The sequence below is a fragment of the Ptychodera flava genome, chromosome 9 (assembly GCF_041260155.1).
Source record: "Ptychodera flava strain L36383 chromosome 9, AS_Pfla_20210202, whole genome shotgun sequence".
NCBI classification, from domain to species: domain Eukaryota; kingdom Metazoa; phylum Hemichordata; class Enteropneusta; family Ptychoderidae; genus Ptychodera; species Ptychodera flava.
Genome location: NC_091936.1, coordinates 21134828 through 21150082, shown reverse-complemented (window position 1 = coordinate 21150082; position 15255 = coordinate 21134828). Strand labels below are relative to the sequence as shown.

The window sequence follows — 15255 nt, the reverse complement described above, 5'->3', positions numbered from 1 at the left end:
TGTGATGATATCTTCGACGACGGGTTCAGTGAAAAGTACTTCGGGCCATTTACAGGACATAAATGCTGAACAACAGACAAATATTCACCTATTTGTGGTAAGAATTCGATGCGAATTGTGTGGACAATTATAATATTGACAACAGATTAATGGCAGAGAACTTGAAACTTGGGATCGATACTACTGTCGTCATGTCTTCACCAACTCTTGAATTTTATCTCCTTCCTACTTTTCATTGCAATAGTTCTCCGAATACGTATCAAAAAAACATGGCTACACCTTTAAGGATTATTTTATTTCCGAAACTTTTCTATTTGTCATAATCACTCGTTGAATCAAATCGATCTTAGAAAGTGGTATAATTTTGATCGTTTAAAAAAGTTTAATATTTGTCACTTGATTTGTCAGAGGGGTTTCGTGGTGTAGCGGTTATCACGTCTGCTTTACACGCAGAAGGTCCTGAGTTCGAGCCTCAGCGGAACCACGCAGTACCTTTTTGGCGGCATTTCGTGGCCGAAATGCATGATCAGCAACACATAACACGATAGATACTTGTGATCACTGTCTTCCTTCATTGCCTTCTCGACGCCACATATTGGAGTTTGGCGCAGCGTATAGTCCATTTGTTTGATTGGAAATGTAAATTTTTCTTTGCATACTTCGTTGTTTATGTTTAAATTCTCCAAACACATTCGAAATAGTACATTATAAGAATTTTTAGAGTTTGGACAATTTCTAATCATTTTGCTCGCGTATTTTATTATGGCGGAAGGATTTCGTTAAACATCACGACTGCTAAGTATGAGAATTAGAATTTTAACGTTTATGCTAATCAATTTAACCTGTCTGCAAAAAGATCGTCTCCCTAAAATGAATTTAAATGGACGGACGTGACTAACTTTTCCAACACCGTCGATGCAAGTTTCGTACCATGGATTTTGTACAAAATGCAATGTTATTGTTGACAAATTAATTCTTGTCCGGACTGAAATAAATATCAACAATAAAACATGGGATATTACATGAAAACAGGCTGAATAAACACACTAAACACCGAGTATTTCGACACAAAAATACTGTATGTCGCAGATGGAACAGAATTACGGCTTACGGGGCTTTAAAGCAAACATTGTTGGTAAGTAAAGAGTTTTATGAAAGTTTTGAAACCAGAGCTTCGTCCACAAACCTGCACAGTTTTGGTGATTTAAAGGGAGGTCTCACGTGGAAAAAAACGATCTGTTAGAGGCAGTTTAAGGTAGAACGCGCCTCGGGGACAGATATTCGGACTCTCAAATTTCTACAATTCTTTTCTGATCTACCATTTCTTGAGCTCATTTTAAAGCTCTTGAAGAAAGAAAAACTTCCACTGTCTTACTTTTTCGAAAATTCAAATTTTAATTTTACCCCATAGAGTTAACACAGGATGGCGGCCATTTTATATTTCAAATATCGCAAAATGTTGAGTAATTCGTTTTGCTTGTTCCAAACTTTATTTGCACTGTGACCGTACCCCTGATTTTAATTGTTGATTTGATAAGAGAATGATCGAAAGTTTCAAAGTTTAATTTAGGAAAGTTTGAGCAAAAAGTTTAGATGTTTAACTTTCGAGACGCATACTACTTTAATTACATTTTGTTGTTAATAAATTAATGAAAAACAAAACATCGGCGGAAAAAGACTGACAAGAATTAATGTATTGTATCCGGGAACACTGAAGACACTTCTCATTTGTAGTTTCGATTCGTGAGGATAACGAAGTTCTCGGAAAGGATCAAATTTGTAACCTCAGTCTTCAGATCCCAAGGAACACTCCCATGCTTTTCACTTGCACCACAAAATTATACTGTTCGCTTATTGTTGAAGCATACTTAGTGAAAGCAATTTTTTCTCAACGATAAGGACCTCAATACCTGAGACTTTTTCAACGATTGTTTTATGACGAGTCGCGAGCTACACAGCGTATTGATGTTTTTGCAGTTTAGTCATGAAATACTAGACTTGGTTCAAGTCTGTGATTTGTTAATGTTTGAGTGGAGTGAACACAATGATTTGTATTCTGCTTTCATGTGAAACGCGCGCGTGAGTGGACGCAATGAGTAGGGTGAACGCTATACAGCGGAGTAACTCACTACTGCGCAGACTCAAACGTGACGCATTCAATCGCTGGGAAAAACTGGCGTGAGCTGCCAAATTCCGGATAGGTTTGTATGAAATAGGAGAGACACAAGAGAAACTATTATAAATCGTTTAATTTTTTTTAAATTCACCGACTTGAACCAAGTCTAATGAAATACCTGTGTAGTATTTAAAGTATATTGAAATGAATCTAACATGGAGGATCTACTCTGAAGTGTTTGTTGCCTTATTTACATCGCAACGTGGTATAAACAATTTGAACAACCACACATCCTTGTATGAAAAAAAGATATTAACTGTGCAGAAAGTGACTAAATCTTAATTTTGGTCTTACAATTGAGCACGGGTTTCGTGGTGTAGCGGTTATCACGTCTGCTTTACACGCAGAAGGTCCTGAGTTCGATCCTCAGCGGAATCATGCGCGCTTTCTTTTGGATAAGCTCGTCGATTTGTACTGCCGGAACACTGGTGGCGCTCTACATCTAAGTAACTGCGACAACCGGACGGTGTAACTTACTACAGTACGTAAAACAAAGAACACTGAATTGGTACTGAAAGAAAACTGTGTTTGTATCCAAAATAACGTAAAGACACGTGTTTGTTGTCTCTAATATTATGATTTGCCAAAGAAAAACTTTTCTTACAAAATCTCAACGTTAAATGGCACAAGGCCTGTGATTAATGTTTCCACAGTACTCCACTCCACACCACAGTAGCATTGAGCTAAAGTTTCCGATTTTAGAACATACAGTGGAACAACTCCTCTTGTCAGGTGCTAGATTAATGTCAGTTTGAGTACGGATTACTTTTGTGTGAGCAAGTCCATTGAAATGTTGAGTCAGTGGTAAAATTGCTCCCCAGTGGTATTTTAGCAGAAATTCAAACATTGCAGCTAAGCTACGATTCTCATGGCCGTGGGCCTTATAACTCCCTATATTGCCACAGAATGCTACAGTCATGTTTCACAACAGTCTGCATTGTGATTGAAGCCGACAAAGACCTTTGCAAAAATATTTCACATCAACGGTCAAACCAAAAATGCACCAAATACAGTTATTAAAACCCATGGCTCTGCACTATTTTTCACATCAATTGTCTTCATGAAATGACTTACTGGTCTTGTGCGGCAATATTCAGCCGCCCTTGTAATGCAATGTAAAACTGTTGGAGTACGTTAGGCCTGTAGCTACTCTTGCATTGAGCGCCACCAACGCTTGAAGTGTGCCAACAGATGTCACTGGTCAACTTTTGAGAAACCTGGCATTATTATTAACGTACATTCGTGGTAAAATGATAAAGAAAGCTCATGAATGAAACTCATTGATAATTAGGGTTTATATGTAGTATAAGTCTGACAATCCTTACAAACTGGTCATCGTCGGTGGTGGCCGATTCCTTATATCAGTGTGGAGCTGGTATGTAAATTTCTCTAATTTTCGACCATCTATTTAAAAACGCAATATTTTGGGCAAAACAGGTGGAGTGTATTTCCTATTAATGTACAAATTAACCTTTCTGGCTGATAGTGTCTACAAAAATTTATGAAACTTTCACGCAATTCTCACGACTTTTACAAATACTCACCATTTTCAAATTCATTCAGATTGTGTGATAAGATTAAACAACAGCCTTCTAAATATACGTTCTGAAACTTAATTCAACTTCGGTGTGCATTTCTGTACATCCAAAGATTCCTGAATTCATGAAGCGCGCCCACTGTACTATGCAGAATAACTGGTATATCACAAAAACAGTGTAAGTATGTACCACGGTTTAGACCCTATCATTTTGTAGGACATGTATATTTTGTAGCCTGTATTTGCGCCGAAATGTAGACTTTTGAACCCTGGTTACGGTATAGATTGCGCCTGAAGAAAAATATTCGGACTTTCAAACTTTTACAATTCTTTTCTGATCTATCACTTGTGGGGATCATTTTATAGCTCTTGGAGAAAGAACATTTTTTCACTGTCTTAGTTTTTCGTAAATCGAAAATTTTATTTTTCTCCATAGAGTTTAGACAGGGATGGCGGCCATTTTGAATTTCAAATATTGGTAAATCTTGGGTAATTGGTTTCTCTGGTACAAAAATTGCACGATGACCCCCGGGCCGATTTTTATTCTTGAGTTTGAAACAGTATGGTTGAAAGATTCTTTAAACAAAATTTGAGCAAAAAATTACTCTGTCACTTTCGAGGCGCATACTACCTTAACGAAAACTTTAAGAATTTGTGCTTCATAGTTCTACAGTCCGGGGTACCCATATAGATGAGTGCCCCAATCCAAAGATACAATGCATGGTTGGTTTTCAGAGCTAGCCTTTCGACGCCTGCATTTCAAGTTGCTAGCAAAGAGTGTTTATTCGGGCAGTAATTCCCTAAAAACAACAGGGAGACTATACTATGACGACCTACGACGACGACCCAATCGTTTTGATCGGACGATATTTGACGCCGAGAGGGGTTTGTTTGTAACGAAACCACCTGTTGCAAAATTACAAGACCAAGAAAGTATACATTATTTGCTTTGCGTGCCTTTATTTCTCTTTTTCTTCGTGTTACATTAAGTTCAGACGTGTTTTCAAATATCGAATGTAAATCAGACGACAAACCAGAAAAACCTTGTTTGTAGAATGGCTGACATAATGTAGCAAGACAACGTTTTGTCCGCGGGCAATTAAGAAAACAGCAGCCAATCTCAAAAGCGAAAACCGGTTCATATCGATCGATTCTTAGAGTTTAGACGCGCCTTCCAACTTCTTTTCAATCTATTACTGTTCAAACTTTATTCGCGCCAACAAAAACTTCTACTGTTATTGTTCACTCCAGCATTGCTCTCGCTATTGAATCCTGGAGGGCATAAAATATATGACAACAACAATTAGGTCGTTTGCATAACAATCAAAAGAAGTACGCGCGCACAGACGTTGGGGTCGAGAGAACAGGGTTGTTACGCTACTCTGGCCGACGCGACGGTCAGCAGACGTACGCGTACAAGGTTTAGTAGTTTTAATTGCAGAGGCGCAAGTTTCATCATTCAAAACCATCCGACGTCGTTCACATGTTGTAGTTACCACATCTCCAGAGGAAATCACCGTGAAGGGCACATTCAGACTCCGGTCAACACAGGACGTCTCAGTATACGAGATGAACTGATACCTGGCCAGCTCGTATGTTTTCTGCCAAAACCGTCCTTGCCGAGAATGAATCGAATCCAATGATTTCAAGGTAAGTTTTAGTCATTCATTACTATATTTAGCAAACATGCCAAAACTTGCCAAAGTCTACTTGGACTGTACATTTTTTATTGTCGTAAAATCATAGGAATGAACCACTCGCCCTACGTCAAAAGTGAACGAGGTAGCGGTGGGGAGTATGGATGCTTGTAAACTCTTTCGGAGTTGACTTAACAGAAGCTGAGTTTATTGGACAGCAAGTTCGAAGCTTTCCAGTCAGTAATGCGATTAAATCTCGAATACAATAATCTTTGGTGGATATAATTCTCTACAGACGGCAGGATTACAACGTAGTCTTGTTCGGCTAGATCCTTCGTTATTGTTCGGCAGTTGTTGTGCTCCGACACTCTGTAAGACTTAATTATGAAACGTACGAAGCCGTCTAGAGGCTTTCAAAAAGTTTTATGTCTTATTAAACATAATCAATGTTGGTTACCACACCTCTGCCCCACTGTTGAACCGGCCATTGTGCTTCTTTAGAAAACGACCACCGCTATGTGTCACTAGGTGCACAGAATCCAAAATACAAGCGCCGTTGTCGCGGAGCCGGACCTTTGTACGTGTGGTTGTTACAAGACGAGCGAACACGCTTTTGGAAACGCTCTGCCCATTCTGACTGACCTGCTTCAGGAGTCTCGAGTACTCCGCCACAATCGCGTACCTCCCAGTCACATCTCTCTGGGATAGGGCGCTACTCGCGGCGCCCATGTGTACTTACGCGGTTTTCATCACGTCCTTGCGAATAGCCATTTTGTAAACGTCATGCAAGCTATGGTGGGCCATTAGTATATCAAATCGTGTAGACACTACTCGACTGTAGTTTTTCCGGCCCTGGATGCAGAACGTACAAATCGGAGATAACATGGTATTGTACTTAGGCCAAGGAAAAAGAATTGTGCTGTTCCGATAACGCGACCTACCCTATTTTTTGCATGCCGACCCTAAACTTTTCAGAGCTACTTAAACACGGAAGTGAAAGAAAAAACCGCGTAAAATCACGTGTTCGTTTCCTGGCATTTGATTTTTGCTTGAACGAGTACGTCTTTTGTGTTTTTATTCTTTTTATATGTATGATACATTTTTCTGGAACCAGGATTTGATCGCCCTGAACCCCTGAAAAAAAGCATTTAAAAAAATATTTTGGAAAGAAATCCCTGCCGACCTACATACCCTCTGTTTGACAACTATGTCCTATCGGAACATCACAATATTTTTGCCTTATCAGTTACTGACGAGAGAGAGAGAGAGAGAGAGAGAGAGAGAGAGAGAGAGAGAGAGAGAGAGAGAGAGAGAGAGAGAGAGAGAGAGAGAGAGAGAGAGAATAAATATTTCAATTAAAATTTTTATCATGGTTTAAACATGGTTTAATTCATATATACGATATCGAAAGAAGTTTGTTTCAAGTGTACCGTAGGTGACCCAATTAGAAATCATGAATTCTCGATTGTTTTTCATCATTTAATTTCTTAGTAATCCGTCAATTATCCGCTCTTAAAGTTAAGGGGCGCCCACCGTATATCGGGTGACAGAGGGGGATGCGACTGCCAAGCTGAACTGACAGGGTTGCAGAGCAAACAGCAAGCAAACAATAAACAAACGACGAAGCCACGAACGATTCCATGTTGAAATTTAGATGCCACCTTCGTACCTTTCCGACCAACTGCGAAACATTCGCCAAGCAGGTTTACAAACAAAACTTTTGAGCAACCGGGATTTCCTAATTCCGGCTTGGCCATAGGGAACGCTATATAAACCTGCATAGAGGATAATATGAATAATACGCACCGATCAATGTATCCATGGCGACATATAGCTATTTATTGCTTCCATATGTCGAGTTTACCGCTTAGCGGCGATTCGGTTTGTAAAATTAATAAATCGCCTATTGTATGTTTTGTTAATGTTTCAATGAGCTCTAAGATTAATATTTTCTTATATCAATACACATGGTCCAAGAAAACACCACAGTATCTTGGCTCTGAAGGTCTATATCGGTAGCATATACAGGGTGTATATAATTTTTCCGCTGACCTTGGTTTCAAAAGTATGTTGACAGTGAGAAGCTGAAATAATGAGAGCTACTTTCGTCAAACTGAAAATGCGGATATGTGAAGTAATAGAAGCGAGAGCACATCGCTAACTCTAACAGGGGCTGTGTGCGTTCTTTACACTGCCTTGTCCGGTACACTAGGCCTACAGCTCACAGTAACGCGTGTGCGGGCAGTTGCAGCATATAACAGGTAATGTAGTGCGTACCGGGGGGGGGGGCACTCTAGATATTTTCATATGGGATGTGTTCTTCCCGAGTTGAAAACATCTACTATGTATATTCCAAAGATATGACCCATTGTTAGGGATTTCTTTGACAAATGTTGGGAATTTTCACCTTTATCCTGTTATATGTGAAGGTTTTCCTAAAGCACGGGACATCTGCTTTGTTATCGACCAGTTTAGGTTATTTTCCCGATGAAAAATCGACCAATGTTTAGGGATTTTTTCTATGGGAGTATACCCCCGGCAGTGCGTTTATATGGCGTTTGGTTTGATAAGCTTATATTCAGACGGCGCTACCAGCTCCGACCAGGCGCTGTGTCAATTGGAATTCTGTCGTCATACTCTATGTGTATACGTGCGAAAATATTATTGAACCAGGTCTTACTGACGAATGGCTGCTTCTGATGTGCTTGAACAAAACTTGCGGTGCAATTACAAAAACACAATTCATCATACATGACATAACATATTCAGTTCTCCTCCAATCACAGAAATTCGACTTCCGACAAATTTCCCTAACGGCCTCGACGTGTGTGAGAAAGCAATCGAGAACTTGGTGACGTAGAACATAGAGTTCCGTGACCTTGAAGGTTTCGTAACTTTGACCTTCAAGTGAAATAACATACCGGTCAAAAGAACGCAAATATACTACTTAGGACTTTCGAAGAATCGTTGATAAAATAGTATCAACGAAACACAAGACTTGATGACAAGGAAAAATGCATTCGTCATGACATGGATATGCTACAAGGAAATACATACTCCTTGGAAACAATTGAATTTAAATTGCTTATAAGAGACAGCAAACTTGACTCGATGTATGCACAAAACATTTAAAGCTTTGAACACGATCATCGAACTTTGCACGAGTACGGAGAGTTTCCCTGTTTTGCTTGTCAGTTTGCAAGGGACCGTGCCGAGTGTAAAATCTCAAATCTTTATTTCCTTCGCCCGAAGTTCGATAAAGGATAGTAAAACACTCTTATAGTCCCCAAGTTTTGCCTTCACAGATCTGTGCAAATTTCAGGCCACGAGAATGTTCACGGTGCTGATAAATAAGCGTACATAATTTTTTTTTTTCAAGAGAAAGCTTTCTTTGTCAAACGCACCTGACCCAGAGAAGGGTTTTCATCCGGCATTGATTTTGTCATAACTGAACTTACACTATGGATAAGGGTGTTCGCTCTAGCAGTTTCGACTTTAGGCACAAAAAAACGCTCATACATTTTTAGGTCTTCGATCATGAAGCCTTAGATATTCAACTTGATCTTCAACTTGATCTTCAAATGTTTTAAAGTGCTTTCTTTTGATGCTTTTAGTGCATATTTGAAAAAAAAATCACAAAAACGGAGAACGAGATGCATCGGATGAAACTACATAAGATGGACATGATCCAAGCTCGGAGGAATTTTTTTTCACAAGAGGTTGTTTTGAGCATAATGCTTGTCTATACACATTGCATGGGTTTATTGTTGCTATGCTGCGGTTGAAAAATAGATAAACAGGCTATTCCAATGGCATATGTAGTATATATCAAATCGTTAATCAAAGTCACTTTTGAAGTCGTTGATCATGCATTCTTCAGTTGCAAGTCAAAAATGCAAACACACCATTGATGAAAAAAAACCCCAAACGATGTAAACAATAAAATTCTGTGAAAAATACGAGATGTCTGTAGACTGAATATATGCATTTCGTTGCTCTGGAAAATCGAATTAACAGTGACAACTGGTATGCTGAACGTGCAGCGACTATGTACATAAAAATAAAAGGGTTGTTGAAAAATACGTTAAAAGGATTTTCAAAAAGGATTTGCCCCTTGTGAAAATTTGAAAGTGCTTAGAAATATTTTCGCTACACTTTGATGAACGACAATGGCTGTAAGACTCTCTTGAGTTTATAGACTCCCTTTAGTTCACACTGTCCTCGATAAAATCATTGAAACGGGCGGGAAACTTTCGGCTCAATTTCAACAAAAAGCAGGACCTTTACGGCAATCCAAGCTAAGTTTTACCAACACCTGTCAAACTCAACAGTAACACGCATTCTTCCTATACGTACATTTAGGCGTTCATGTATGCACGCTTACAGATGTTCTAGCTTAAAACATTACATACAAAATATTACGTATGATAAGCATATGTATCTGTATATAAGTAATACGTACAAACATATGTATATGTGTATGTAAGGATATGAGTCAATCTATGTCTGTCTGTCTGTCTATCTATCTATCTATCTCAAATCATTTCGATCTATTACGTCGGCATGTAGTTAACATGAGCATCATCGAAATTTACAGAATCAGTTACAATGATCCCCTAACAAGACTGCCTTTGACTTCTGGTTTGTTTTCAACTTGAAGTACCTCAGGTACGATTTGGACTCCTGTCGCCTAATGTCATATATGAAGGAGAGTGTTCAATACCACGCCATTGTTCAGTGTGGTCCTTACTTCATTGTTGTCGTATGAAGGACCTTGTATACTTTTGAGCAGAACATGCGCCGTCAAAGAACAGTGGTGTCTTTTGTCAGCCGTCTTCGCTTGAATGAGTACAAATAGTGTTGATAAATGAGCGCTGCACATTGTCTCTTCTTCTTGAACTCGCTGACCTCAATACACAGATATCTTAATTAAACGCCTCCCGTTGTCAGGGCGACGGATGTCAACACATCCCCCAGTCACAACGTCAATTAGAGCACGCGTCAGGGATTGTCGGAACTGGGAATACGATGGCGCTGCCGTTATTATTCTGCAGGGGTTAAATGCACCTCAGCTTCGACACATCCATCTGATCCGTAAAGCAGTATGCGCCTCGAAAGTGAAAGACAAACTTTTGCTCAAACTTTCCCCAAGGAAATTATAAACATTCTCTTTTATTAAGCTCAAGAATAAAAATAAGGGACCACCGTGCAATTTTTTGCACCAGAGAAATAAATTATCCTCAATTTATCGATATCTGAAATTCAAAATGGCTGCCATCCTCATGTTCACTCTATGGGAAAATTTGAACTTAAAATTTTTTTTAAAAAATAAGACGGCGAAAAGTTTGTTTACTCCAACAGCTTCAAAATGAACCCATACTAGAGGTAGATCAGAGAAGTATTGTAAAAAATTGTGAGTCCGGATATCTGTCTCCAAAGCAAATTCTGCCTTAATTACAATTTCATGCAGTCTTGTCTGTCCCGGTTTTATCCTACACCCCTTTATAAATTATTTCAGTCTACGGTATCAATGCGATACACAATGCTTGTAGCGGTCATGATGGACAAATATTCAGATATACCTGCCCTGTTTGCGTTTACATGATACTGCTGCAGTCACGCGAGCGTTGTCTTGTGACTACGGCTATGCATACGGGTATTTGCATAATGGACGAATTAACTCCTGACTCGGTGACAGCCGTTAGACTTGCCCCATAGCAACGATTGATTTCATAGCTATGTATCTAACCATTATCGGATCGCCCGTAGCTGATCAGTGACTCGAAGGTCAATCAACTTGACCTTACGGTATTTCAGCTGTTAGCTGATATCCCGGATCCATGATTTAGGTTCTGTCAAGAGTGAGGGGCAGTGCGAACTAACCCAAGGCATTCGAGTGGGTCAACCGTAAAAACCTGGGGTCAGTACCCCGGAGCAACGGCAAATTGTGCCTCGCGATAGGTAACATTGTGGGGCAAAGTTCATAGATGACGTCATACAGCGGCGTAATTAAAATGAAAGTGTTTATTCTCCCTTGCAATATCGCGATAAGATAAGCGGTGTTTGAACAATCAACTTTTATGATGTGTTTTTTCGCATCAAACTCCCACTTTACAACTAATTAAAAACGAACTCAGGCGTAAATGGGAAAAAAAGATAAAACTCGTTACAAACTTCGTTTGAATGCTGGCTCATGGTACCCGTTCATTGTTTTGTAACATGACTGTTCTCAGTTCGATTAACGTTGCCGATGCATTTGTTTTCGTGAGTCCGAGGATATTGCTGACATTTCTACTCACAGATAGGACATCGCGAAACAACCAGGACAGACATAACAGCGACCACGGTCCCTCCCGACGTACCGTGCAGCGACGAGTGATTAGTAGGCAGCTCAGCGTTGTCCTTACGATGTAAATCTAGCAATGTTTCAAAGCTCATTGATCACATCAACGCCTAGCCAGGCGTTCCCTCGGGCTCCTGAAACTACCAGGAAAACTAACTGCAGATTCATATGTGACGAGGAAATTTGCGTTTACAAACACAAGTACAATGTATTTTCACTGCAAGCCGTACTGTGAACATTATTTCCTGGTGTGCAAGAAAGTATACTTCCTACACGATTGTAGCTTGGTGATGGTATCAAATTTTATCACCTTTTGGCGCCTTTCATGATCATTCTTCGTATTGACAAAATTAATATTTGTTTGCTATTCCGAAGACGTCGTTCAAAAGAATGATCTTTCCATAATAAAGCAGTGATATCATATTTAATTTTATTGTTCAAACGCTCAATATTGTCACATGCAAGGAGGTAGTCCGGAACGCGACCACCTCCAGGTTACATGTGTACGTTACGTGCGATCATCGTTCACAGGCGGAGTCATGGCTGCCAGCGTTGCCTAAACCATCAAGCATTATGTCACTCTACACGACAGCGGTACCGGGACACACTAAAATAAATAGCCATATAGTTGTACAGTTGCTTGGTTCCCGTTTAGATTCATAGCCGAGTTAAAGCTTGAGATACTGGCCTTGGAGTGTTGCCGTGAAATATGAGAGCTCAAAGCTATGATTTTCACGATCAACATCCGCATGATCAAAACAGAACACTCAACAGGTGGTTGAGGAAATTTCTGAGCTTGTGTACGTACAGGTTGTGAAGTGGAGAGATGGCTGTATGTGTTTACTCTTACATTAAAGAAAGAGTGCTTTCACATACACATTACTGAGTCAAGACTTAGAACTTACTCCCTGGCATAAATGAACCAGGGAAGAAAACGAGCGAGCGTGACTTGGTTTGTTACTATACAGCCATTGGACGGTATTACATACGGTATATCCGTCGTGACTGGAGGGGTAGTGGTGAACGCAATCTGTGAAAATAGCCACGACAGAGACGGACAGTTTACACACTAACACATTGACATCCAGGTTCGCAAACGCCTATGTCTTGATATGATGGAGTTCATTCAAATAAAGAATACATAGAGTGATGGGGAGCCAATCAACTGCGTGCCTCTCTCAACGTTTCTGTCAGCCTTAGTTCTTCCTTTATAACATGAACAAAAACTGTGCCTGCTATAATACACCATCTTGGTATGGAGATGTTGGGTCCGGACCTTTTTCAGTTTACAGCGGTTTCGAACTCATAAAGGAAAATCTGAATATTTGACAAATTTCCAATGCCAAATTTCTTTTAAACATGGTAAAATATTTAGGGTATATTGCGTTGTCATATTCAGAATAAGTCACACGGTCTTCCAAGAAATACAACCTTCTCAAGACTGACTTATTCGATTGTCTCTACTCGATAACCATCCGCCATTGGCAAACCTGCCAGCCAAACTTTTCCTACTTTTTCTAGTTTCACGCTGAAGTGCGTCTGCAGTCAGTTTATCTCAACTTTAATCTTCGATATCACAGACCAGTCTAGTTACTGTCTCACCTCCTTCATATCAAGCTTGTCGTCTCCACCTCCGCCTACGAGCTTTCTGAATATCTCACTGACCAGAGACCGCGACACCCAACCGTTTCTCGTCGACTTAACTAACGCCTTTCGCTTCATTTGCCGTGCTAATGTGAAGGTCACGATTCTAAAGTCTGTTGAGTGGCACACACTTTTTGTTTTCATGACAGTTTAGACACATTAACCGACTGAGAAAACATCAGTATTCAAATTTGCGTCGGTGAATACAAATCACCTAGGCAACAACTTTTTGGTCGCAGCTCAAGAAAAAAACAACCACAATTTCAAAGAAAGAGAAACGTGCCTCGAGAACAAAGACCCATACTAGTCACTGCACTTAGGCACTTGATGTGTCCTTTGCAACACACCTAATCAACAGTCCAGTCAGAATTTTTTCTCAGTAATATCACTCAGCCGCCCGGCCGGCAGACGACGAAACAAACATTCTAGTCGCCTACGCGCATGCGTAGGGAGCAAATATGTAACATTTTGAAGCAGTGTTTCGGAAATAAAACCTATATTAAATCAACAGTGCAGCGCTAGGCACCGAGGTTCCAGTCGCATGTCAAAATAAACCAATAACACCAGATATTATCGGTAAATGGCTTACATGCAAACACTGCTCCTCAGAACTATTGTACCAGCGGTCATTTCGGCAAATATGTGAAGTAACGATTCGCACGTTTTCTGAGCATTTACGACAGACTTGCCAGATTTTTTGTCACAGAGAAAGAAATCACATAACGGCATCGTCACATTTTACACGGGCATTAGGTTTTAAAGGGCATTCTTCGCTCACCTGACCCGGCATACTTCGGCGACGCTCTTCAGCTCCGGGCAACCCTGAATGGGTCATCTGCCAGTCGTCGGGAGTAGCGTTTGCCAGTTACAACAACAGACCGTTAAAGCTCTCTTGTTCACGGTTAACCAAGCCGCAGAAACAGTTTGCCGCCGACATTGCGGTACTGTAAGATCACCGCAGACTGACGGCTCTATCTGTTCTAAGGGTTCAGCATGATTAGTGATTTTTGTTGGCACGATCGGTAAGTCGGACATGTTTGTTGCTAAGAGTGGTATATGGTTTAGTTTTGTTCTGTCATTTGGTCTGACAGCTGCGAGAGTAACCCTGACAGAGTGGTCATCGAGCGGGTACTAATGAAAATGGAGATTTGTTTTCGTTTCATCACTAGTTGTTCGTGAAATCACGCCGTTATGACACAAGACAGACAACCAATTCGCGCGTTTTTTATTTGTTAGGGAACCGTTTCTCTGTCACTGCACTTGTAAGCTGCGCTGTCTGTCTTTTATCCCCGACATACTGCACACACTGGTGTACGCATACAAGAACGTCCGGCGTTGGAACTTTGTGAGGGAAAGTTAGAGGGACCATGCCGAAGTGCATTCAAAAACTATAGGATCTATAAAACTATAGGGGTTGGCTAACTAAACCTAGGGGTCATATAAAATCGGAAAGCTGCAAGATAGGAGGGGCGTCATTTTTAACACAAGATGGAGAGGAGGTTTCTCGATTTTCAAAATGTAAATAAGCCGTGTTTCAGAGTACAAATCTACTCCGAAAATAGAAGTAATTCTCCGCAATGTTTTCATTCTCCGAAGCCATGTCACCATGGCCTTAATGAAGTATTATAAGTGTTATTGACGTCTTGCCATGGTGAATCTATAAAGGCTTGTCTTGCCCAGATACCCAGAGTGGAAATGATTGGTTCGTGGAAGGAATTGGCTGAGGTAAAGCAAAAAAAGGGTGAAAGCTAATGTTAAACAAAGACTTGGCATTTGTTCAGAAAATGACTTGTTCTGTCGTATAGCTGTACTATTGATGTCTAACTGTTATTAGCGAAAAGACGAAAAGACCTATCTCGTGAAACTTAGTCGGTAGAATGTAAATGAGAAGTATCTTTACTCTGCATTGTATTATCAA

At 40.2% G+C, this 15255-nt stretch overlaps 2 non-coding genes across 2 annotated transcripts; both read left to right on the top strand.

Moving 5' to 3' along the window:
• The first annotated feature begins 411 nt into the window (after positions 1 to 411).
• Trnav-uac (transfer RNA valine (anticodon UAC)) lies at positions 412 to 484 on the top strand. The gene has a single exon. It is a non-coding gene; the product is annotated as a tRNA-Val (tRNA).
• A 1997-nt stretch (positions 485 to 2481) lies between these two features.
• On the top strand, positions 2482 to 2554 carry Trnav-uac (transfer RNA valine (anticodon UAC)). Its single transcript has one exon. It is a non-coding gene; the product is annotated as a tRNA-Val (tRNA).
• Positions 2555 to 15255: the final 12701 nt, after the last annotated feature.